Source organism: Festucalex cinctus, chromosome 4 (assembly GCF_051991245.1).
Source record: "Festucalex cinctus isolate MCC-2025b chromosome 4, RoL_Fcin_1.0, whole genome shotgun sequence".
In the NCBI taxonomy this organism is placed as follows: domain Eukaryota; kingdom Metazoa; phylum Chordata; class Actinopteri; order Syngnathiformes; family Syngnathidae; genus Festucalex; species Festucalex cinctus.
Window position 1 is genome coordinate 6,934,295 of NC_135414.1, and position 24,378 is coordinate 6,958,672.

The 24,378-nt window shown below is 38.5% G+C and overlaps 1 protein-coding gene across 3 annotated transcripts in view; it reads right to left on the reverse strand.

The window, feature by feature from the left end:
• Positions 1-24,378, reverse strand: part of zfhx3b (zinc finger homeobox 3b) — a 298,790-nt gene that overhangs the window by 268,147 nt on the left and 6,265 nt on the right. The gene's annotated exons all lie outside the window — the stretch shown is intronic.

Sequence of the window (24,378 nt, forward strand, 5' to 3'; positions counted from 1 at the left end):
AAAAATAGGAAGCTGGATCTAGAGAAAGAAATTCAAAGACAGAGAGATAGAAAAATAGAAAAGAAAGAAAGAAAGAAAGAAAGAAAGAAAGAAAGAAAGAAAGAAAGAAAGAAAGAAAGAAAGAACCAGAGAATGAAAAAGAAAACTGGCATCACAAAGACATAAAAAAAAAGTCTAATATCCTCACACACATAAAAGCTAGGAGGCCAAAATGTCATTTTCCAAATAAGGCATTAAATGTTTCATTAGATATTGTACAAAACCATTTTTATTATTTCCTAAAAGTTAATTTGCCCTTCTTCTCCATTTTAATTGTCATTAGGTGATTCGTTATCAGCATATGTTAATTACATTATCAACTTAAATCAAAAAGTTGCACTCCGGACTATTATTATTATTATTCAATCAAGGTTAATTTGCATTGTAAAATCTTTCAACTTATATTGAGTTTAATTAAACAGCTAGTTGCATATAATGCTTCTTATGATGAGACTAAAGCAAGATATTCACGTTGATATCAGGCTTCAAACTAAGCGACTTCCTCAACTGAAGGTGCACCAAGTGCCATTTTGTGTGAGAAATGTGGACGCCAGCCATCCAGCGAGCGATGTGGCCCAAGGCCCAGCCGGCCTCTTCTATCACCACCATTAGCCCAACTGGAAATGACTCCACTTGCATTAACAGTCCATCGCCATCATTTTAATACTAGCATAATGAGGTAGATGTCTAATATTTTTTTAAAGGCTTTGTGAGTTAAAAAGAATGGACTTTCATTTCCTTTACTGAACTACCTTAAAATGAGAAGCATGACTAGAGAGGATATGACACACATACACAAATGCACAACTTAACTTCTACCTGCTCTACCTGTGTGTTGAAGAGGAACTACATTAAAAAAAAACACTAGAATACAAAATAATTACTTATTGTTACTAAAACTACAACTAAAATACTACACAATGATAAGAGTGTCAGTTTCACTACTGACTCAACAGAGCCCCCACTGGTGGTGTGAAATGAAACATCCAGCATGTCCACCACTCCTGCCAAGTCGGGTCCACGACATTCCCGACACACTCCAATGTCATGAAACATAACAGCAGAAACAATCCTTTTCTTTCTTTCTTTCTTTTTTTTTTTTTTTTTTTTTTTTTTTTTTGGCGGCGACTTGAGATGTTCCTGAACGGCATTATTATGTTTTATTAATATCTCTGAATTATTACTCATTTCCCTCTTGGAATTGAGTGCTTTAATCCACATCTGAAGTACTCATCAAGGCTGTTGAGGGAAATCAGTGTGGAAGGATACATTATATTTGCAAAAATGCAAAGGACGAATTAAAAATATATGGCGAGAATGAAATATTAACTTTTAATTTTAAAAAGATAATTTACCCAGAAGATTTGATTTTTTTTTTTTTTTTTTTTTTTTTTAAGCCTAATGTATTTTTTTGGGGAAAAAATGTGATTATATTATAGTGACTATATTTTCACTATGCAAGTTCTTAAAAACATGGTTCATGCAGATGAAGATTTACATTTGACATTGGGGGGGAAAATGCAAAATCTAAATGCTTCCAAACGTGATAGTTTCAACTATCCTGCCTTCATGTTCACTCTTCATGTCCCCCCCCCCCCCACAATAGTGAACTGTAATTCCCATGATCACCCTTGAAAGCATGACCTTGTGCTGTGTGACGGCGAGATAGCTGCAGCATGAAGACAGGACGCCACTTATCATCAAGGGATGAGGTGGCTGTTTAATTTCACACCACCAGTGGCTAAAACCCCAGTTAGTGTTGAGCATCACAATGGCGGCTACTCTGGGGGAGCAGATGTCCCGGCGAGGGGGCGCAAAGAGGAGGAGGGAGGACAGGCGGTGGTGGTGTTGGGGAAGGGGGCTTGAAAAAAGTGTGCGGTAGAGTGCTTGCGCTGTCACCGTGTATTGTACTCAGAACAGTCCGACCCCTGTGGGCACGGGCCAGAAAAAAAACAGCATCTCTCTCTTTATGATGCACAATAAACACACAAATAGCCATCCGGGTGTAGTGGCTTATAACTAAAAGTAGTGGGATGCACCCACGGGGGACATGAACCGGATCGGGAGGAGCCAAAGGTGGCGGGAATGCGTTTTAACGATAGCACAACGGCGCACAGGCCCACATTAGCGAGTGGCCGACTGCTTTGTGACGAGCTTCTCATTGTCTGCAGTGATGAACTTGAGCTCTGGCCTCATGCCCCTGGCTCGCCTTTTGCTGCCCCTCCCTCACGCATCACACATACACGTCCACGGACAGACGGAACACACCCCGCGTGATGCCTGCGGGGCTGAACGGTGACCAGACCCCCCCCCCGCACAGCCCAATATCAAATACAAGAAAATGGCGGCCCTCGCAAACATGGCAGCTCTCATGGTGGTCACATGGAAACCAGGCAAGAAGAAGGTCACTTCTCTCATCTTTTAATACCCCCGCCCCCCATCTAGCATGCTATTCTTTTCTCCTGTACCCCTCCCAAATGTCTTTTCACCTTTTTTTGTACCACCTAAATCAGTATGCAGATGTTAAGTCTTATTATTTAAGAGACAAATGATGGGGAAGATGAGAAGAGACATGCGGCTGTATCTGAGTGATGAGAAAATTAGGAGAGTGAAAGCCATCTCCCAAGAGACCCCCCCCCCCCCCCTTTTTTTTTTTCATGGAAGGTAATAAAAATATAAAAATAGGAAAATACAAATAACGGTGACCCTGCCCTGTATTGAGCAAATCAGCAAGAAAAAACTGTGATTCTTCCACAGCACCATGCCCGGACTGAGTTCTCCAGCCCAGTCATACATATTCACCCCACCACCACAAACAGTACACTCCCGCCGCAGTATCATTTTTCTACATTTTCTTCATCAGTGGGTGATGTGCACAACATTCCAAATTCATTTAGACTATTTGATTTCTATTTTTATAATATCAGAACATCAAGTTAAAGAAAACAAATGTTTATTCAGCAGAGTAGGGAGCGCTGGTCCAATGTGGGGTGGGGGCTCATGCGAAATCAGTAAATCACTCCATCTGGAAGATGAACGGCATGTTTTGGACTTCATTGCCTTTCGTCTCAGCCGAGTGGTCAGTGTGCCGGCTGCGGTAGCGGGCCCAGCAAGCTTGAGTGGGAGGGTGGTGCGGGGGGTGACACGGAGTGTTCCGGGGGGGGCATATAATGAAACGCGGGACCGGCCATATTTGGCTTACCCCGCGTTCACCATGTTGCAAAACATGTAGCGTAGCATGTTTTGACACCTTCTCTATGACCAGTGAGCAGTGTCATCAGCTACTTTACAGATTACTTGATTTTAAAAGTCCGATTACAAGCTAACTTTGAGACAATCACGCAACATGAGACTTAAGGAAATAAATCATAGTACATGCTAAGCTAACATAGCATACTAACTTAACACATAACAAATCAGTACGACGCAACACTACACACACAAAATGAGAGCTTGAACTTTTCATAGACTCACAGTCCAGGAGTTTAAAAAAAAAATAAAATCTTTGTTAATGTAAAAAAAAACTGCTAGCTCACTAATTTAAATAACTGCTTCACTCACAATATTCTACTTTATGGTTCTCCCACCACGCTCTCTTTTTCACTCTTATCTACCGTGACGTCATTCAAGCAAGAGATAACCCAGAAAAAAAGTACCCACAACATTTGCCTGCCAAAAAAACATGACCAAGTCTATTGTACCCAATAATTATGTATTTATTTTTAATTCATCATAATTTATTTTTGTTTTCTCTCTGTCCATTTTTTAGAACTTGTCTTAAAAAACAATTTTATTCTTTCTCTTTTGACTCAGCAAGAGACTTGGAATTTTATTACTGCTAAGAGGTAACGTGTGCTTAACTCTTCATCAGAATAATCACCAACATCAAAATCAAGCCCTCGATAGACTCTCTTTTTCTTGCGCTCAGTGGGCATCATGAAGGCTGCATTAGCCACAAACACAGAGTTAACCATATTGTTAAAAAGTTAGTGGCGGTCCTTAGGTGTGTTAACTTTAACAGAAAGTTAACAGCTGGTTAAAGTTAACAGAGTTTTGAACAACAAGATAACAGTTCCGTTAAAGTTAACAGTCGGTCAAATCTACTTAACCAATGGCTAAAGCTATAACCGAGTTTTGAACAACCGGGCCCTGATAATCTGATAAGTTTATATTGAATGCACCAAACTTCGACAGACCTTCAGCTTCCCCATAATCAGCAACAGGGGGTAAAAAATAAATAAATAAATAAATTAAAATAAAATAAAATGCATGGACGGATGAATACTGTAGATCAGAAAATGTGGTACACTTCAATAATTACTGAAATAAGAGTTAGACCATGCTGAGTCAGACAGTTCCGAAATCAAGATGTGAATGTGATCCAAGTAAAACCACGACCGGTGTTCAACATACAAGGTCGGAGGATTCAAATACACCCCGAGTGGTATACAATTATTCCGTAGCATGTAGCTCTGTCCATAAGAATTGGCCCTGGGAACTTCTCTGGAGGCCCACATATTTGATATCAACACTTAAGGAGCAGAAATATGATAAATGGGGCCTTTTGCTGCAGAGAAGCCAGAACAAATCTGAAGCTTTATCAAAACTCCAAAGCCGTAATTGCTCAAGGCACAACAGCATTCACTCCTAAGCTCCTCACTACCTTGATGTTTGTCAAATTTAATTTTGAAAAGAAAGAGTAGACATACTAAAAAAAAAGCTTCCAAAAAAATAAACACATAGAAATATGTCAGAACCATGATCTCTCCTAGCAGTGGTGCCATTTCCAGATGATGCAACTGTCTTATGTCCATCAAAATATCAGAACACAATTTGTAGGATCACCAATCGAGGCTTTCTTATTGCCTGAAAAAAGGAAGATTTGTTCATATTTAAATAAATTGATCAAAATGATTGACTATGGCTTCCCATGCTAAATGAGAGCCATTTGAGTGGTAAAGGCAAGCCACATATTAGTAAAGGGAATGTTCTGTACTTGCTGGTGGACAGCCCTAAATTAAATATCCTCCGAATCCATTAGGCAAACAGCCCGCGGAAAGAATTTGTCTCAACAAGGAAAAATGACAGTAAACACAGGCAATCATGAGTCAATCAATTATGCATGAATTATATTTTTCTGCGTAAAATGTCCTCTGTTAATTCCCCTTTGTATACAACGTCCATTACATTAGACTGATGCGGCCGTGTGATCTAAATGAGCATTTGCCCGACAATTCATCAGGTTTGTGCTGCCAGCAGGAATAAAAACACTGGACAGTCAAACACACTGCAGGGACTACAAGTAAAGCTAACAGATTCTCAGTACTGATAGGGCTGTAATTCTCTCAAAGAAAATGTTCTTGAAAGTAAGTCTTAAGTGTGTGCTAAAGAGAAAAAGTCATTTAAAACGCAAGCTTGAAAGTATGGCTTGTTTAAAGAGGATCAGTGGTAGTGTAGTGATACACATAACTGACTTTCTTGCAGTTGACATGAGATATTTGGCCTCAATGCTTTGTGCTGTGATTGACAGGTAAACACTAATGTACAATACTAAAATACTATCCATAATACAATACAACAGCTCAATTAAAAATAGGCTTTTAAACGATGCAGATGCTGTTTATTATTCATTTAACCAAATGTTTGTCATTGTGGTTGTAATTTGTAGTCATGTAGAATGGCACTACTTGAGACTCAAGTGTTTTGCTTGTTTGTTTTTTCTGGTATAATTCCACTCAACATTGAACGACAATATCAAAAACGCTTAAGTTAATTTAAAAAAGGTGCGATTTGTCTGTGTGGATTTTTATTTTCGTCAGTTCGTATTAGATTGTGGGTGTACCTTCAGTTGTGGCAAATGAGTATTAAATGCAAAAGTGTGATTTTTAATGTTTGCAAGGATATGTGCGTACACACAATTAAATCTAATTTTACATAATTCACTCCTCCTCACTGCTTTCTAGCGCCCCCGACATCTCACTGATGCCCCACCCAACATGAAATGCAACACAATCCACCCTGACGCACTCATTTGTTTTCTTTGCTTCATTTTCTGTACTCACTGTAACAGACACTCAAATATACAAATGTAATTGAATCATTATCAAATTCAGATCCATATAGATTTGGCCCTGGTAGAAACAGAAGGCAGCAATATTGAAATACAACACTTGCTGTGTTGCTTCATTCTTTAGTCTGCAAGTGGCGCTTTGCTGCCATCAGACATGAGTTACCAGACAGGCACATTACAGCTAATAAGACACTGGCAAAACAGCCTTTATTAATGCATGAGGCCATGTTGGGCCTAGAGAAAATCATCAGTGTACTTGAGAAGACACAACTGGATGATTACCAATTCAAATAGTTACTGTTGTATATCAGAACAATGAAGCAAATGCAAGTATGATGCAGTTGTGGCAGTGAATACAAATCAGAAGTGCATGAATTGTCATTACAGTTCTGATTGACACTACATTTATTTTAAAAGTATTCATTACTGTGATTGTACATTCCAGTGGTGTAGAATTGCAGTGCACCATGGTGACTTTCCTTCATTTAGGGGATCAATTTATTTAATTGTGATTGTATTGTATGCAAGTAATATAGTGCAAAGATTACTCTTCATGGGGTTGCATCGTATACACTTTATACATTATTTACTTGGATAATGTCAAGAAATGTTTCCTCATCTGGTAGGAATCAATATTCTAGAAGTCTTACAGCACACAAATGATCCAAGGGAGACATTTTCAGTTTCACTGCTATCTGAATGTTTGTGGTTTTGACAGAACCTGTCATACTATGACATGTGAACATAAATCGAGAATGAGACACGTGACTGAGCTTTACTGAAGTGGCCAGACAGAGTAGTCATAGTAGTAGTTCCCCGCAGAAAGCCCGCAGGTGGACAGCGGGTAAGAGCTTTGCTGTGTCTCTTATTCGTAGCTGGAGGTGAAGACCCCTGTGCGAGTGACGGAGGGGCCACTACAAATTCATGAGCTATTTAAGATCAGTGTGATATATTCCCTGCATTTAGTCTGGATCTGGGAACCAATGGCGATGCTCCATTCTCATAATAAAATTCATTCTTGTAAACTTTATCTGGACGCGTGTACCTCATTAAATGTGTAGAAACGTAGTGAACATAAAACCCTGTCACGAAATTTACATTTCAAGTACACTTCACACCTATAATAAATAAAAGTTGCTAAATGAGATTTAATTTGAAAAAATAAGATTTTTCAGCTGATCTGACCATGCTTAGATTTGCATTTGACCTCGGCTACGAGAGCATACAAATCAACCTCCAGGGTCAAAGTTCACGTGTGTACAGAGACGGCATCCCAAACTGGCCTCAGCAAATGCAGAGGAACATCTGCTCTGTGTGCGTCACATAAAGCTGTCCCCTCAGAGACCCCGGCAGCCCCCACGAGTCCTGGGAACGGCTGAAAGTCAAGGGCAGCCTCCACGCTGATTGAGTGGACACAGCAACACGCTTGTCAGGCAGCAAGTTCAAATCATTATAGGAGACATTCGTTTAACTGACGACTGTTTTTTGTTGAAAATGTCATCTCAAGTAATATTATCGCAAAAAAATACTATTTAAGGCAACTGAATTTGACCATGTGTGCTTGGAAGATTTTGTTATTTTTGTATGTGGTCCAAACACAACACTGCTCATTGTTAGATTAGGCCTCTGAATAATTCGATCGGTGATTTGAGCTAGGTCATTGTGGCGCTGTGTCCTGTCCTGGTTCGACATCTTCCTATGTATCTGCACTATGGCACACATATCTAGTTAAAGGGCTCCACAGCTGTGGACTCAATTTTTCTGGCATCAAGTAAATAGTTCAAGGGAGAATATACCGTCTTCTGCTCATTATTGTTCACACTGTGAGCTTTAATGATAAAAGGACCAGGTGGCAGGTTTTCCCAGAACTTTTCAATTGGTGTCATGACCCGGATCCAAAAGGACACCAAACCAAAATCTGGCATTAAATTGTGTTTTTATATACATTGTAGATAACCAGAAATTCGAGGTCCTGATGACGTTAAAATATAGGCCACAACTTTCTCAATGTGTTATTAATTCCCCACTCAAAAAAAAAAAAAATAGACAAAAAATATTGGGAGTTGGACAGGTTAGAGGCCACATTAATGAAGAACACACTTTTGAAATGGTTTATATTAGTCTCATTTTTTTGCAGGACAAAAATCGTTTGAACTGGTATCCACTAGATGCATTTTTATTGACAAACATAAGACACATTAAGAATATAAAACAAAAGATTAATCAATCACTTTTTGTGTTTTGTTTTTAGCTTTTACTATTTAAAGTGTTAGTCAACCTTAGACATTTCTTGACAATAACATGTTATATATGTGACCTCACTGGTCTAAACATGACATTCTGATAATTATTACATTTGTGGAATAAGAGTTATGTATCAAAATCCTGTCATTTTTATCCATCTCAGGGGGCAGCCATTTTCCCAATTGCTATCAACTGAAGATGCTATCAATGTTGCAGACCATATTGAGAAAAGTGGGGCTGCATAGAACATATTAATGTCAAAAAGATTTTTTCAGGTTGACTATCCCCTTACGAGATATAAATAGCAAAATCTAAAAATTACACTTTTTTTTTTCACGTGAGCTGCAAAGGGCATATGCAACGTATCGTGCCATATTTAATTTTATTATGAACAATAGTTTTTGCAATTAAATGAATTTGAATTTTTTTTCTGTGTTTTGAAATTCCAAACAATCTGGGGTGAACATCTCAGAGGTTGTGTTCCGTTTAACACAAAAGGACTAGGTAGACTTTCAAAATCATTTTCAAAACATCAATTAAATTCAAATCAACAAGCTCAGTAAACGTGATACGGTCTTCCGAAGCCATGAAGGCAAAGCGGCTTCAACAGTAAGCCTGGTGGAGCTGCCTTACCTCAAGCAACGCTTAAATCGAGGTTGTGGACAGGATTTAGTCGATCTCTCAACACAAGACTAATCACGTAGCACATTAAACATGAGAGCCCTGACCACCCCTAAATACTTTCACTTGGCAGCCTGACACTGCGCTTGAAAGGAAACATCAAATGAAGTCAATAGCTGGATCAATAGCCATGGATGTGTGAGCTTGCCCTGCAGCCAAAAAACACCATTGCACAGATCCTCCTGGCCTTCGCTCTGGTCCTCATTGTGTACAGCCACCGCCGAGGGACGGGACGGTTGATGTACGTCTTCTTCCGCCAGACATCACCCCTTGAATGCCACAGTTGCTCAGTCTTTCTAATGTGTAGCTGATGTGCACCTGCTGGGACCCGGGTTGCATGGGTGCACTCTCCTCAATGACGGCATCAATCACTCAGTAGGACTTTTTATGGCCGTTTAAACATGCATTTCAGCGCTGTTACTCTTCCGCATAGCAAGTACGCAATGAGAGCGACTGCCGCCAGATTCTCTCGCTTTCTCTTCTGGCAGAATTAAGAGGCATGATTTGATTTTCCAGAGATAATACAAAGAATGTTCTCAGAGCTTGTTCTTAAAATAACATATTTGGATTTTAGACAGAAATAGACTGTCATCAGTAGAAAATGCGGTACATTTTTAGTTAGTTGAAAAACGTTTTTAAATACTGGCTCATGAAGATAACAACCTGCTTTCAATGCAGGCAAAATATAGCATTGTGTAACATAATACTGTAAGCCCCTGTAATGATTTTAGCATGACATGTTTGTGAGGTTGTTGTGACAGGATACGCTGTGGTTTTGTACTTCTATTTATGTATAAATGCCCAACTTTCTTTTTACTTTTCCAGCCTCTTTCTTTTGACTATTTTTTACATGTTTTGTATTGTGCTAAACCATTTGTAACATTTACAGCATTTTTAGTTGTGGCATTTTTTTTGTTTTTGGTATAAATACCGATGCTAGTTGGTGTGCGCCTATGAGTCAGCAGCCCATCAAAAAGAGCTCCGGTAACTTTCTCCTTTATTTCTGCTTCCACCCTTTATTCTTTTTGCGTCAGAGTAAAACGTTTTCCCTATAACAGTATCTTACCGGTGATATTTTTATGTGGAAAATATTGAAACTATTGGAGCTCTTTTCCACCATTTGTTCACGAGGAGCTGGCCGGCATCCCCTCAGCGAGGAATGCATCCAGGAGGAGATAAGAAGAGGGAGGACAGACGTTACTAAAGCGTAGTCAAGTAAAGCAAAAGGATGACAACATAAAGATGTAAAATGCAAAAACATATATCTACCATTTTAGCAATCCAAAATTTGTTTTGGATTTCTAAGTATTCTAAGTCAACAGTGAAGACTTCAGTAATGTTCCTCTCTCTCATCTCACCTAACTAACAGCTCCAGATAACATGTTTATCTGCAAAATGAGAGGTAATAACTGTGGCCCTCATTTAATCTCATGTGAATAGTTCTCTTGTTGTATATAGTAATCACCTCATTATGGGGGATGATATCGTTATACAGTATACTATCTAAATACTCCCTATGTGACTTTTACATCTAAAGGTCTTTATACATGATCTAATAAGCCTACAGTCATCACTTTCTGTAGGCATAAAAAGCAGGATTAACGAGGTTTTAACATTCAATAATCGTCAGCAAAAACTAGGATGAGCTTGAAATGGGCCTACTTCCTGTTTTCACTTTTATTTTTGCAATCTTACAGTGTCAAAAATATTGTGTCATCTAGTGACCAACAGTGGAATCACACCCAAGATAAACGAGTTGAAGAACAAAATTGAGTTGACTTATATTTCCATTAGAAAGGAAATGTATTTTATTTATTTTTTAGGTTCGATCTTGTGCACCATACTTTGTTACAGCTACCATTGTTTTTTAAGTGCTCTATATACATAATTGAGTTGATTTCCTTGATGTGGCTGACGTCTACTAAATTCCTGTGATTGCCATGCACACCTTCCCTAACAAAGAGTTGCATAAGCATATCGCAGATGAAAGGTTTGGGTGGTGAAAGTACGTACCATGAACCCAGGCCACTGCTTCCTCTGATATAAATTTAGTTTAACGTGACTGCAAATGTGCTGTTTTCTTGGCACACCACATAATTTTCAAGCACATTGTTAGCATGTGTAAGAAAAAAAAAGAAAAAAAAAAAGAAAAAAAAAAACGAGCAAGGCCATGTAGCCCACATACGTGGCTATTTGGAACAGCAGTAAAAATGTTAAAACACCATAGTGGTAGTGCAACCTGGATTCACAGTACATTTCTAATGCACTAATTTAATTATGTCAAAGTATTAACAACATGTCGCAATCGTCCAGCTTGTGAGGCCCATTTTAGAGAGAGCGCAACTCTGTGAGCTCTCAGGTGAGTTCAGTAACAGACAGATCTTCTTCTCCAATTCCCCTTCCATTCTCACCCAAAATTGAAAGTTGACAAATGTAGCCTTAATTACATTCTTCCAATCACAGCTTAAATGTAACCTTGTGACTCCCGCCCGCCCTCACTGACAGAGTGAAGTGCAATGCACCCTCCCCAGGTCTATATTTCACCAGAGGCAGTAAATGCATGTAAAGGACACGAGATGGATACATTATGTATATAGGACACACAAGTATGCGATTTAAGGAGCAGGATGCTGCGTCAGCACTGAAAATGCAAGCAGATCAAGGAACAAACAGGGCAGCGGAGCCCTCCTTATATACAGCCAGGCATGGTCTATTGACCCAAATGTAATTATTTTGCACACTCGCTGTCCTCCTCCAATCCATTCTTGGTTTCAGCATGTCAGACTTAGCACACATTTATATTTTAGGTGCGCAGTTAAGCCCAAAATGATTCATTAGCTGGCCCAAAAAAATTACTTTCAAATCGCTGTAATGTTATTCTTGTTTTGGATTTTTCATTAAAGTTAGTTTTTATTTCGTTTTGAGTTGTATTTTTTAAATTAAGTTTTAATTCGTTTTCAGGGGGTCCTGCAAGTTTTTATTAGTGTTAGTTATTTAAAAAAAAAAAAAAAGCTTAATTTTAGTTCAGTATTAGTTTTCCTTTAGTTTTTTAAAAACGTTTATTACTTGTGCACAATATTTAATAAACACCAAAAAATGGAAAAAAAAATAACGCATTTCTTACCTAGTGTTGCATTTCGTCTGAATTAAATGAAATATCAGGTGAGCCAAAAAAGTCAAACTTGTGGCCTAGGAGCCTTTTCTTCTGGCTGCTGATAGATGACGTCGCTTCTGTGAGACACACTTTCAGATGTCCTTATTTTAGTTAATATCAAAATAAATATTCTTAAAAATCACATTTGAAATCATTCCCAAAGGCTCATTTATTAAATTAATGACCAAAGGAATGAATGAAGGACATTTTCGCTATGATCATAGATAGTTTTAGTTTTGTAAACATAAAATGTTTTTAAAAAAAGCATTTTGGTTTGTATTATAATTCATGAACGAAACTGTTTTTTGAATTTTAGTTTTAGTTTTTCTTTGGTTAGTTTTTGTTAACTAAAATAACCTTGCAGTAAAGTGAATTCAGAGATTTGTTTCGGAATACATTTTACATTGTTTGAAGATAATTGCTGAAAACGTGCAGCAATTGAGAACTATGTTTACTGAATTGAGGAGATGCCGTTTGCTTCAAAACTATTTTTCACCATTTCATTTCCTGTTTATCTATTTATTTATTTATTTATTTATTTATTTATTTATTTATTTATTATTATTTTTTTAGTGTAGGGAATAAAACGCCAACCAGTGATGTATGCTAGCAGATATCGATTGAATAATTAAATATTCACTTTAACTCAGAGTATGAATATTTGTGCTTAACTGTACATCACAATTAATAATCATGAACTTACATAAAACCTGCAATATTGAATCGTATTGTATAATGTTAATAGGTTGGCTTCTTTATTTTTCACCAAAAGAGGGGAAAAATATACAAAATAGAATAAAATGTGCCTTTTAAAATGCAGAGTATCTACTGGATATTACACTGTCCAGGTGTATCTACTGTTGTCGCCTCTTAGTGCATGTGGCTTATACTGTGTTCAAATAAAAAATTAATATTAAAATTGTATCTGTCCATTCATCCATCCATTTTCCGAACCGCTTATCCTCATGATCTATTATCTATTTATTAATCACTGCTTTTCTGAAAGGGGATTTAAAATGTACTTCATGCATCAAGTTTATAAAATATAAAAGTGTAAAAACAAGCACCCTGCGGGGGGAAAAAAAAACTGTATAAATGTTCAAAACGTTGCAGTTTGTCCTTCCCGACACTGGTGTTGTCTTGAAAGGCCCCTCCTCTAGGCGGAGAAACAAACAAGGGGGTAGTACCATCCACACACAGCTATTTTCCATCCTCTCTAATCACATGATCAGGTTGACGGCGTCACGTCCTCGCAGCGGAAGGAGGGGCTAAACTGTGTGCCGCTCGCCGCCATTTTATGTTGGCTACCTAGCCCATTTGTTTACCTACATCGTCACGAGCATTCTAGACGTTGTGGCGCCATGTTTACACCCAGTGATGCTAAAAGGAGCACAAACGGGCGATGCAGAGCGTCGCGCTGGAGCTCGCTTTTTGGATTTCATGTCATGCTTTTCCCTCTGTGGGCTGTCCTGCTGCATGGGAGCCCGTCTCCTCCCCGCCGTCGGCCATGTGAGAGCCTCATATGGTGCAGTCAAATTGCTGTCTGCCGGATCATGCTTCTGAATGTCCAGACTTCATCAGGAGGATTAAAGAATGGGATCGGTGGGGGCGATAGAGGGATAGTTGCAGTGACTGGTTGGCTCTTTACAAAGAAAAAAGAAATCACACTGTCTTCCGAGTGTAGCTGAATGTACAGAAATCAACTCACTCACAGATTTTAATATTATATTACTATATGTTTGTCCTGCATTTCATTAAAAATCCCCAAATTAATAGGCATCTGTTTGAAAGTCAGCCCCCTCTGTATCATGGGTGTGCCAATTAGTTCACCAAATATGTTTGTAACATTAGTAAGATTTGAATATTTCCAAAGTGAGCTAACTTCTTCTTCACTTAAAACGAACTGCCAACATTTCTTGGTAGGATCACAGTTGTTGGTGTAGTTTTGATATTAGTGTTAGCAAACTAGGCAGGTAGCGTTGTGTTTAAACGGGTTGAATTTATAATCTACTTCCCATTTTACATGAAGACACCGATTTCTTGACCTAATTTAGTCCTGGCTTCTGGCCAGGAATTGTTCTCACTTCTTTGGTGGAGAATCTTTGCTTCAGAGGCACTCAAGTGATGTCTGCCATCTAATGGTGAACACTGTTATTACAACTTAAACCTGCACAATAACAGTAAACATGTCATGGTTTGGGTTGGATTTTGTTTGTTTTTTGTTTTTTGTTTTTGTTTTTTGCTTTTGTTGGGGTTCTAATTTTGAGGGGGTTTTGAGTTTGTAATCATGTTCCTTTATGTTTCTGTTATGATCTGTTATGTTCTGCTTTCCTTGTGTCTCTGAAGTCTTGTCAAGCCTTGTCTTGTCCACCTGTGGTCACCTGCCGCTTCCTCATGTGTCAACCAATCAGCACCTTCAGCCACTTGTGTCTTGCCCAGCTGTGTCTCGTTGTGTCAATTAGTGTGTGTATTTAGTCTATTGTCTTCTGTCGGTCTGTGTCAATTCATTGTGTTTTCATCCCGTAATGCCGCCGTTTTTTTTGCCTTGTGTCCCCCTATGTCTTTGTTTTGGAGTTCGTTTTTGTTTTGGCTTAATTAAATTTCCATTTTTATGTCACGTCTGCCTCCTTGCCCTGCTTCTCTGCCTTTGGGTCCACAACCACACCGCAAAACCTGACAAAACAAATGTATTTTCAATATGAATCAAGGGATACTCCGAGCGTGCCCGCGGGCTGCCAGATGCCCATACCTGCTCTGTGTCATTTTTGCCATGCCCCAAAAAATGGAAAGCTAAAAAAAAAAAAGAAAAACAGTTGAATGCTATATTCCAACATTTGTAGTACATAATTCTCAAATTGTCAGCATTTATCTTCATATATAGAAACAAATCTCCAAATTCTCTTTACAGAGATTTGAAGAAGTGACCATGGTGCAGTTATGTATGATTTTATTTTTTTTATAAGAACAAAAATGAAAGACAAAATGTGTCACAGCAGGCGGAGAGGTGCAAATGTGCTTGCCGAGGCAGGTTGTTACAGAGTCCGAGATTTTGGGAGCAAATGATTGCAGGATATTAAGGAGTAATGGAAGTCACAGCAGGCCCCTGTGACACATTCCCATATGCTTTCATCATGACACTGATCAAGGCACCAAGAAAGGTCCATTACTTGCTTTAGTAGCACTCGAGTTATTGCACAGAGAAAGTCATCCTGAAAGACGTACATTGGAGGGCAAAATGTTAATTGTGATGGTGGGCGATATCATGTACATCATCATAAATGAGAAAGAAATGAAGGGAGGATGCGGTATATGAAATGGAAATAACACAAAATCCAAATAATAGCTGCTTCAAGATCAGTTCGCTATGAGTGCATAAGGGTGAGATTTTTGTAGTGATCCTACTAAATTCCAGTAAATAAGTCTATATTCTGTGCTTTATTCTGGGATTTGCCAGACACAAGGTCTGGCCCTGCATTTGAGACAACAAAAGGCAGTCTTGACATCTTGCCCAGCCAGCAGATAATATTTGCTGTTCAGAGACTGGCTTTCTTTTGTTCCAGGTTCTTATAAGCCCAAGACACTTGAAATTTAAACTCAGTTCAAAAAATATTATTTGCCACAGGGCAAGGTAAATCTCTTGGCAGGACCTTTCAAAGGCTTGCCCTGGGTTTGTTTACAATTGATCTTATTTAAAAGTGGATTTTTTTTTTTTTGGTTTGTTTTGTTTTACTTTTCAAAGGCATACTTTCTGCCATGATCTTATGGGTCAAAAGGAACAATAGATGTGTTTTTATTCATTTAGGAAATACATAAAAAGTTATATAATCAGGAGATAATAAAACTGTTGCACTGTTTGTCTTTGACTTGTATTTGTTCAATTAAAAATGTATGCAAGATAACATCTGCCGCTGGAAATGGGAAAAAACAACCCGATGAGCACACTAATAAATTCATCTGCCTCAAACACACTCATATTTATACCTGCATAATATAATTAGAAACAATATGAAACATCCTGCCTTCACAATAATAATGATCAGTTTTCAGGGCGATATTGATTTTAAAATAAGTTCATTTTTATGGTGTAGAACTACAATGATGTTTCTAGAATTGTTCCCTCTCATATTTACTAAATAATCCAACAAAAATAAAAATAAAAAGAATGAATTCTCACAAAACCATAATAGTAGCAAAAAGTCTAATAAGAGTAAAATGGAATTGGCTCGACGTGTCCACCAATTTTTTGGAAACGTTTTCCTAATCATGCCAACAAAATGGTAGACATACTGTATAGTATAATCGGGTAAAACATTGCCTTTTTAAAAAAAAATAATAATAATGCATTGGTACCTTGACTTTCATCCGTGTTTGATTCCCCACCCTAAACATTGATAGTTCTTTCGCAGTCAGGGGCTTTCAAAAATACTTTTCAAGATGACAATAATAATTCATTCAATGAAATGATTTCCACTATGAATCTATGCTGTTTTTCATATTTATGAATTAAATAGGATGACATCCACCCCACACTTTCTCAGAGTTGAGAATCAGTCTGCCTGAGTCTACATCAAATCTATCAAGACCACAACACCACCTGCGCCACAACTTAGACCTCCTTTTAGCTGGTCTAAATTCTAGTCTACCATCTGTAACCAAATTGTCAGGTGTGCCAGTTTCATGTAATAACAAACGTTTCTCAGAGCACCCAGCGAGGCCCAACGTGGTCAGACAGATTCCCGAACACGGTAAAGTAAATTGTCTGGTACGAAAATGAAGATGTGTCAGATTTTACACTGGGCGCACGTGTACCTGTCTAACAAAAATAAGCTCCTTGGAGTCACTGTCGTTAAAAAACAAAGACCAAGTCCCAAACTTTGGCATACTGATAGATTTGGATCTGATTTTCAGCAGTCATATCAAATCAATCACTAAAAAAGCCTTTTACCAGCTGTAATAAAAAAAAAAAAAAAAAAAAATCTCCAGACAGTTGATGCTCCAAGCAGACCAGGGGAAATTATCCATGCTTTTTCCTCCAATAGACTTGAATATTATAACAGTCTTTGGACTTCCCTCAATAGAGCATCAAACAGCTGCAGCTCGGCTTCTGACCAGAACAAACACATTTCTCCAATCCTGTTTAATAAACGGCTAAAAGTGCATCAGGAATTGATGCACTACTTTGTTCAAGTGGCAGTGTATTGGAAGCTTCCTCCAATTTTGTCTCACAACAAACGTTATTTTATATTTTTGAAACTAGATCATCAGTTTAGCTGTTTTAAAGTGGAAGTCAACTCGTTTTTTTTCTTGACAATATTATGTTATAAGCTGCCCAACTAGTCTAAATATGTCATTCTGGTTAGTATTGCGTGACTTAAGCAGCAAAATCCAGCCATTTTTATCCAGCTCAGGGGCCGGCCATTTTGCCACGTGCTGCCGAGTGGAAATGACATCACAGCTGATAAGGTAACAACCAATCACAGAACAGCTTCAGAAAACAGATGAGCTGTGATTGGTTGTTACCTGAGCCCTGAGCAACATTGATGTCATCTTCAGTCAACAGCAAGTGGCAAAATCCATCCCCCAGGATGGATAAAAACGCCTGGATTTTGCTTCATAACTTATATTCCACAAATGTAATATTAATCAGAATGTCATTTTTACACTAGTGAGGTCAGATATGTCAGATATGCTGCTCATCTCCTTACTGGTGCCCGTAAGAGGGAACACATAACCCCTATTCTGGCCTCTCTTCACTGGCTGCCCGTGAAATTTAGAATCCATTTTAAGATTCTTCTATTTGTTATCAAATCTCTCAATGGTCTTGCCCCACCTTATCTCGCCGAGCTCTTGCACCCCTACACACCTGCCCGCTGCCTCAGGTCAGCATACCAGATTCAATTGGAGGTGCCGAGGGCTTAGAGGAGTTCGAGCCTTTGCTGTTGCTGGTCCCTCCCTTTGGAACGACCTACCAATAAATATTAGGCAGTCCCCCTCGTTATCCTATTTTAAAAGACGTCTTAAAACACATCTGTATTCTTTGGCTTTTGGCGCAACATGAGACTTGTTCTTGGTGTTTTGTGGTGTGGATGAGTTTGATGTTTAGTTTAGTCTACTTATTTATGTATTTATTTATCTCTTTATTCACTACTTTTTATTTATTTACTACTGTAAAATGTATTTACTTGTAAAAAAACAAAAAACAAACTTGTATTCGCACTTCAAAATGTTTGCTTTGTTCTTGTTTACTGTAAAACTGATATTTATGTCCATGTACAGCACTTTGTATACAGCAATGCCTGTTCTTAAAGCGCTTTATAAATAAAATTGAGTTGAGAGTTGAGTTGAGATATAACATATTATTGTCAAGAAATGTTTAAAGGTTGACCTCCACCTTAAGTTTACGAAGTTTAAGACGCTGATTAATGTTAATCAGTTGAACCTCATAGATGATTGTGAAGTTCTCAAACGTAAACTTCATTTTAAAAAAAATTGCAACGATAATGTTTCTATTAAGAACAGATTGCACAAGGCGTGGCAAGAGGCGGTTATAACTGTACGATATCCACAACCACCGTTACTAAGATTTTTGGTGCACATCTGTATCTGTCGTGGTTCGCATAAGCTTGGAAGAATCTCCCCAGGGGCGTCTTCATTTCCTCACAAACTCCCTTCAAGGCCGCGCAGGTTAATGTGTCCAGTTTGACTACCTGATCAATAGCTTGTAAAGGTATTCATGGCACCAGAGAGACAACTTTTGCAAGTGGCAGGTAAAAATCCAGCAAATCTAATGACCCGTGCTGAAATTTTACATCCTACACGTAGTTTTTTTTTTTCAAGTGTTAGCTGCATGAGAAGGCGATGAAGTCGGCTGCAGGGAGGCACCAAGTGGCCTTTCTGTACCTCTTTTGTTCTCAGAGGAAGAGGTGAAGCGAGTTCACTCGCACGCATCCCCAAAATACCACCCCCCCCCGAATGCTTCCTTGTGGCCCCTGAGTGGGAGTGTGTAAACTACCCTGGCAGAGTGCTGGCTAATGGGGAGCGCGGATTGGGGAGGGGGCCACGCTTTTGAGATGTATTCATGTGCGTGGCGTGGCGCCCGGACCCGGGGTGACACTCCTTCATCCCCGCTGCCTCGGGCCAGGATTAGGTGAGCGGGCAGCCCGTAATGCGGCGGCATCATTTTCATATTAAGCTCATCTCTTCTCCACGGGCCTGACGGTGGACAGGCCGCCTCTCGCTGCTGCTCAAATTATCTTCAATTACTGGGGAAAGGCCAGGCCAGGGGACGTCACCTAACCTTCACCATCTGTTAGGTTCAAAGACGCAGTGCTCGGCCGGCCAGCCCGTCTCCTGCACCCCCCTACTTCGACCTTTCCGCCTCGGCCTGCTCCTACTCCTATACGCCTGTGCACCCCCCCTCTCCGCCGCCCCTGATTGGCTAGCCAGCCCGTTCTGGACACAGCTGGGAAGTGCATGTGCACAAGGCGCATTAAGGGAGAAAAGGTTATGTCACGCTCCTTCGACAAGATGTGAATATTCAAAAGTACACACGCGCAGGGGTTAAGTCCATGTCCTCGGGATAACAGCATCAAATCAACTGCTGCTTTTTTTTAAAGTATAATTACACTGAAAGATTTTTTACAAATGCCCCTAGGATAGAGTTTGAACTATATATGAATTTTTAACTTAGGATCTACTGTACACCAGCTACCCACAATGTTATAACTAGAGCTGTCAAAATTAATTGACAAGTAATTGATGATCAAATTAATTGGGAAATATTTTAGTAATAATCGAGTAATCATTTGGAGCCATTTTTTTTTAATTTAAAATTGTCTAAATCCTCTGATTTCAGCATATCAACAATAATTGTTCACTGATTTCTGTAGTCCTTCATGATTATCTTCTGTGTTTAATCAAAATAAGACACTTGCAAACATTTGTTTCTAACTGGGAAAACAATAACCGCACCGGTAATATAGTCCAACATCACCCCCCCCCCCCTTTTTTTTAAATCACTATACAAATACAAAATAAAAACCAATCAATGGTTAATAAACAGTAATCAGGGGGGAAGAAATGCTTTTATAATAAACATTAATCCAAAATTAAACTGAATCCAATTAGTCGATTACTTGATTGAATAATGGCTAGATTAATCAATTCTAAAAATATTTGATAGTGACAGCACTAGTTATGACCAATTTCATAAGATGATGATGTGAAATATCCTGTTTTATGTTCAATGTTGATATTGTATAAATGCAACAATATTTTTGATTTCAGCATAATTTTTAGAACTGTACTGTATCATACTAATTTGTTATGAAAACAAAACACGACACCCAGCTATCATTGCTGTATGATGCAATACAGTTCAACACTCCTGAACTGCAAATACAAAAATACATTTACTGTTCAACTCACTGGTTCCCAAACATGTTACAAGTTGTGAAAGTACTGTGACATCATCATGCCCAACATTACAGTAAGGTAAAACCAAGACAAGTGTTATTACCAAAATGTATATTCGATATTTGTGAAGCATTGTAACATTATACACATTTTAAACATTCCACTGCACTTAAACATACAGTAATACGAAAACAATCAAACGTACTTAATTGATTCAACCTGTAGTGCAGCTACACGTTACCAAACAATGTAAATAAATAAAGGTAAAATATTAAAAAAAAATAAAATAAACTTAGTGAAGATTAAATGCAAATGTTTCAAAATTAAACATGTATTATAGAAAAGTTAAATACAATTAAACTGCATGCAGACATTTTTTTTAATGTTGATTTGATTTTTAATGTCTTTTTAAGATTATATATAAGATTATATGATAGGTTTTCTTTTAGAATTAAAGTTCAATCATTGTTAATTTTGGCCATACTAAAACAGCTAATGATATATTTGAATGTGTTGGGATATCAACAATCGGGCATGGGAATAATATTACAGCAGTACAAGTGCACTCCATTGACTATTTCTTGACCATTCCACTAAGCTGTTTTCATTCATTCCAAGCATGCATGTTGCGTTTGTGCAGTAAGAAGCGAGTATCATCTGGTGTTGATGGTTGGGCCTTTGCTCTACTGGGTGCCATTTCAGCTTTTAATAAAAGATGCCTATATGTGAGAGATCCTTTTAGTGCCTTGGTGAAATATAGTTTTTTTAGTCTTTGCTTACCTGTGCGGGCTAACTTGTCGTTAATTAAACATTCATCTATATTTGAAACTGCGCTTGTGAAATATTCACGAGCTCTTATTTCTGCAATGGTGAATGCGCCTCTTAATAATGCAGGCGCTGTTTTCTGTTTGTTTCCAGCCTGTGTGTTTTAGCGGCTGCTCCACTGTGTCCATTTGGGCTTTGCAGCCTGTCTGCCCACTCTGAGGCCCCCGATGGCAGGTCATCTGGCTTTGAAAATAACTTTTAATAAGGCTGCTGAATAATAGATGCACTGTTGGCTAAAATCAAGCGGGGAGGAGCGCGGCCGAGGACAGCAGGTTGCGGAGACAGACAGCGAGCAGGGGCCCAGACGCTTCCCTCTCCATCATCATCAACAGCCTATACCTCAGCCCCTCGCCAGACTCCGAGGTCAGAGGTCATGGACTTGACCTTGTGGGCCCCAGCAGAGAATGCTGACTTGATTCAGGGTATAATTTGGGATTTATTCAGGGGGAGACGGTCCCATCTCAGGCAGCTTTAGACCTCATTATCCAAGACTGCTTTTTGCTCTCATCAGTCTAATCATCACCTTCTAAGCATGGTAGTATATTGTGTTGTGTTTGCATGGCAATGATCAAAATATACACTTAGGATATAGCAGACAAAATATGCTCACCCTCGTTCGTCCCCCATTTTACATCTGTTCTAAATGTGTAACAATATGTACAATAAAATTGTTGTTGTTGTTTTTTAACAAAAGGAGACAAATATTCATCTAATTGAAATTGGCTGCATCTTTTACTCATCCGTACAGTAATTTAACTCATTCACTGCCAGTCATTATAGAAAATTTTTACATTTCCAATACTCACGTGATATTACATTCAATAATTATATATAAACCGAATCTACCAAATAACAGAATAGACTCCCTACTTTTTGTCCCGTCCCGTTCTTTTATAATTGACAGCAGAAAAATGTAGGTTTGCCAAAATACAGCCATTTCTCCCATGGACTCTGAAACTGTGTTTATTTCCTATAAAATGGGGCAATGATGTCATCTACCGGTGGTTGGGCATCAGTAAAGTTGTTTCCAAGTTTGATATTTACAGTGGAGCATGCTCAGATTCGCCCCCATTTAGCACCGCTCTAAAAAATACAATTGACAAGTATACTTGTCAAAGGCAGTGAATGAGGTAATAATAATTCATGAAATTGAGGTAATATTAAAACAAATGGACTGTACTGTAAAAAAAAACAAAAAAACAAGTGTGATATTGATTTGTGTTGATGTCATTTTCTGCCACTAGATTGCATAATTGCATCTGTAAGATGGTGACAGCTCAGTGCATTTTTTTATTTTATATTAAGAGCTATCTAATCTTTAACATCAAGTAACTTGTGAAATTCTATACACATTTTTCTAAAATTGCAAAATATTGAGCAGAGTCTCCACAAATATATGCATTATTATTGCTGCTTAATTTTGACGTGGACGTGTCTGCTGCATTGCAACTGGAATTACCACAGTATAGACTTTCCAAGGGGTGCTCATTGATTAATGGTGCATAAAAAAAAAAAATAGTTGCGCTAAAGGAACTGTAAATTAACTAAAAATTAACACACGTTTTGCCACCCCTAATATATATATATATATATATATATATATATATATATATATATATATATATATATATATATATATATATATATATATATATATATAATTATGTGTCGTTATTTTCATATGTTATTGTTTTAAAGGGTTATTTAAAAAATAAAATCAGAAATATATGGTTGAGCTTGTGTCATGGTGGAATATGTTGGCCCAGTCCTCTCATCTTATCTACATAAAGTTATTTATTTATGCAATAGAGAAAAAAGGGTGTATGAATGCTACTTTTAGTGACACAATAACATGTCATTTATGCTAATTAATTTATTTGAATTAAAGCAACATACACCTCCCAAATGACTTTAAATCCAGATGTATATCTTCTATTTCCCCATGTTTTTTTTTTCTCTGCAACGAAAGGGGAAAGTAGTATTCTAATTTTCTACTTTTTTTTTTTGAAAGAGAACACGTTTGTGGCCTATATGCAGCTAAGCTTTTCAAATGCTTGTCACTTACAGTGTAAAGTGGAGTGATAGCTTTCATATGCAAGCTAAAAAGACTGATCATTGCTATATGCGCCTCCCACTAAGTGGGTCCCTGTGGAGGACAATTTTGGAGAGATTTTCGCCTGATATGAAACAAGCCCTGCATGCATTAATATTACATTACAAGGCAGACGATCACACAGAGCGCCCTTCTTGCATGCAGGTATAGACGAGCTTCTCATCCGCGTTAATATTACACCTCTCATCAAAGAAACGCGAGGAAACCAGTGAAATTAGGAGATTTAAAAAAAAAAAGGGAAACAAATATTTAAGAGATGATTCAAATAGGCAGCACGGGCAATAAAATGCGTATTTAGGTCACACACACACAAAAAAAAAACATGAGACAAATGCCGCAGGAGGGGCGCCTCAAATGTGACACGCATGGCCGGCCAGGCACGTGCGCGCACACACACACACACACACACTCGCAAGAGAATGTGACAGGTGCAAGTGTGCGCACGCGCGGGCAGATTGTGTTCTATCTTGCTTGGAAAATGTAAAAACATTCAACAAAAAAAAAAAAAAAACCAGAAGCATATTTTAATTGCATATATTTCCCATGCAGTGGACATCGTGCCACAAATAACGCACACACATGCGCGCGCATATATCCACGCGTGTCACAAAAGGCGCCTCGGGGAGGTCGACGCGTGCGCCCGTGCCAAAATGTGTACCCTCTCATTTGAATGTGAATGCATGCAGAGCTTCCCAGGGCCTTAACACACACAAAAGCACACGCACACGCCAGCTTGTTGTTTTGTTTTTCGTTTTTTTCAATTAGTGCCACCCCCACCCGTACCAAACCTCCGCCCACCCTTCAGCACCTAATGGGGGCTAATTGGGCATCATTGCG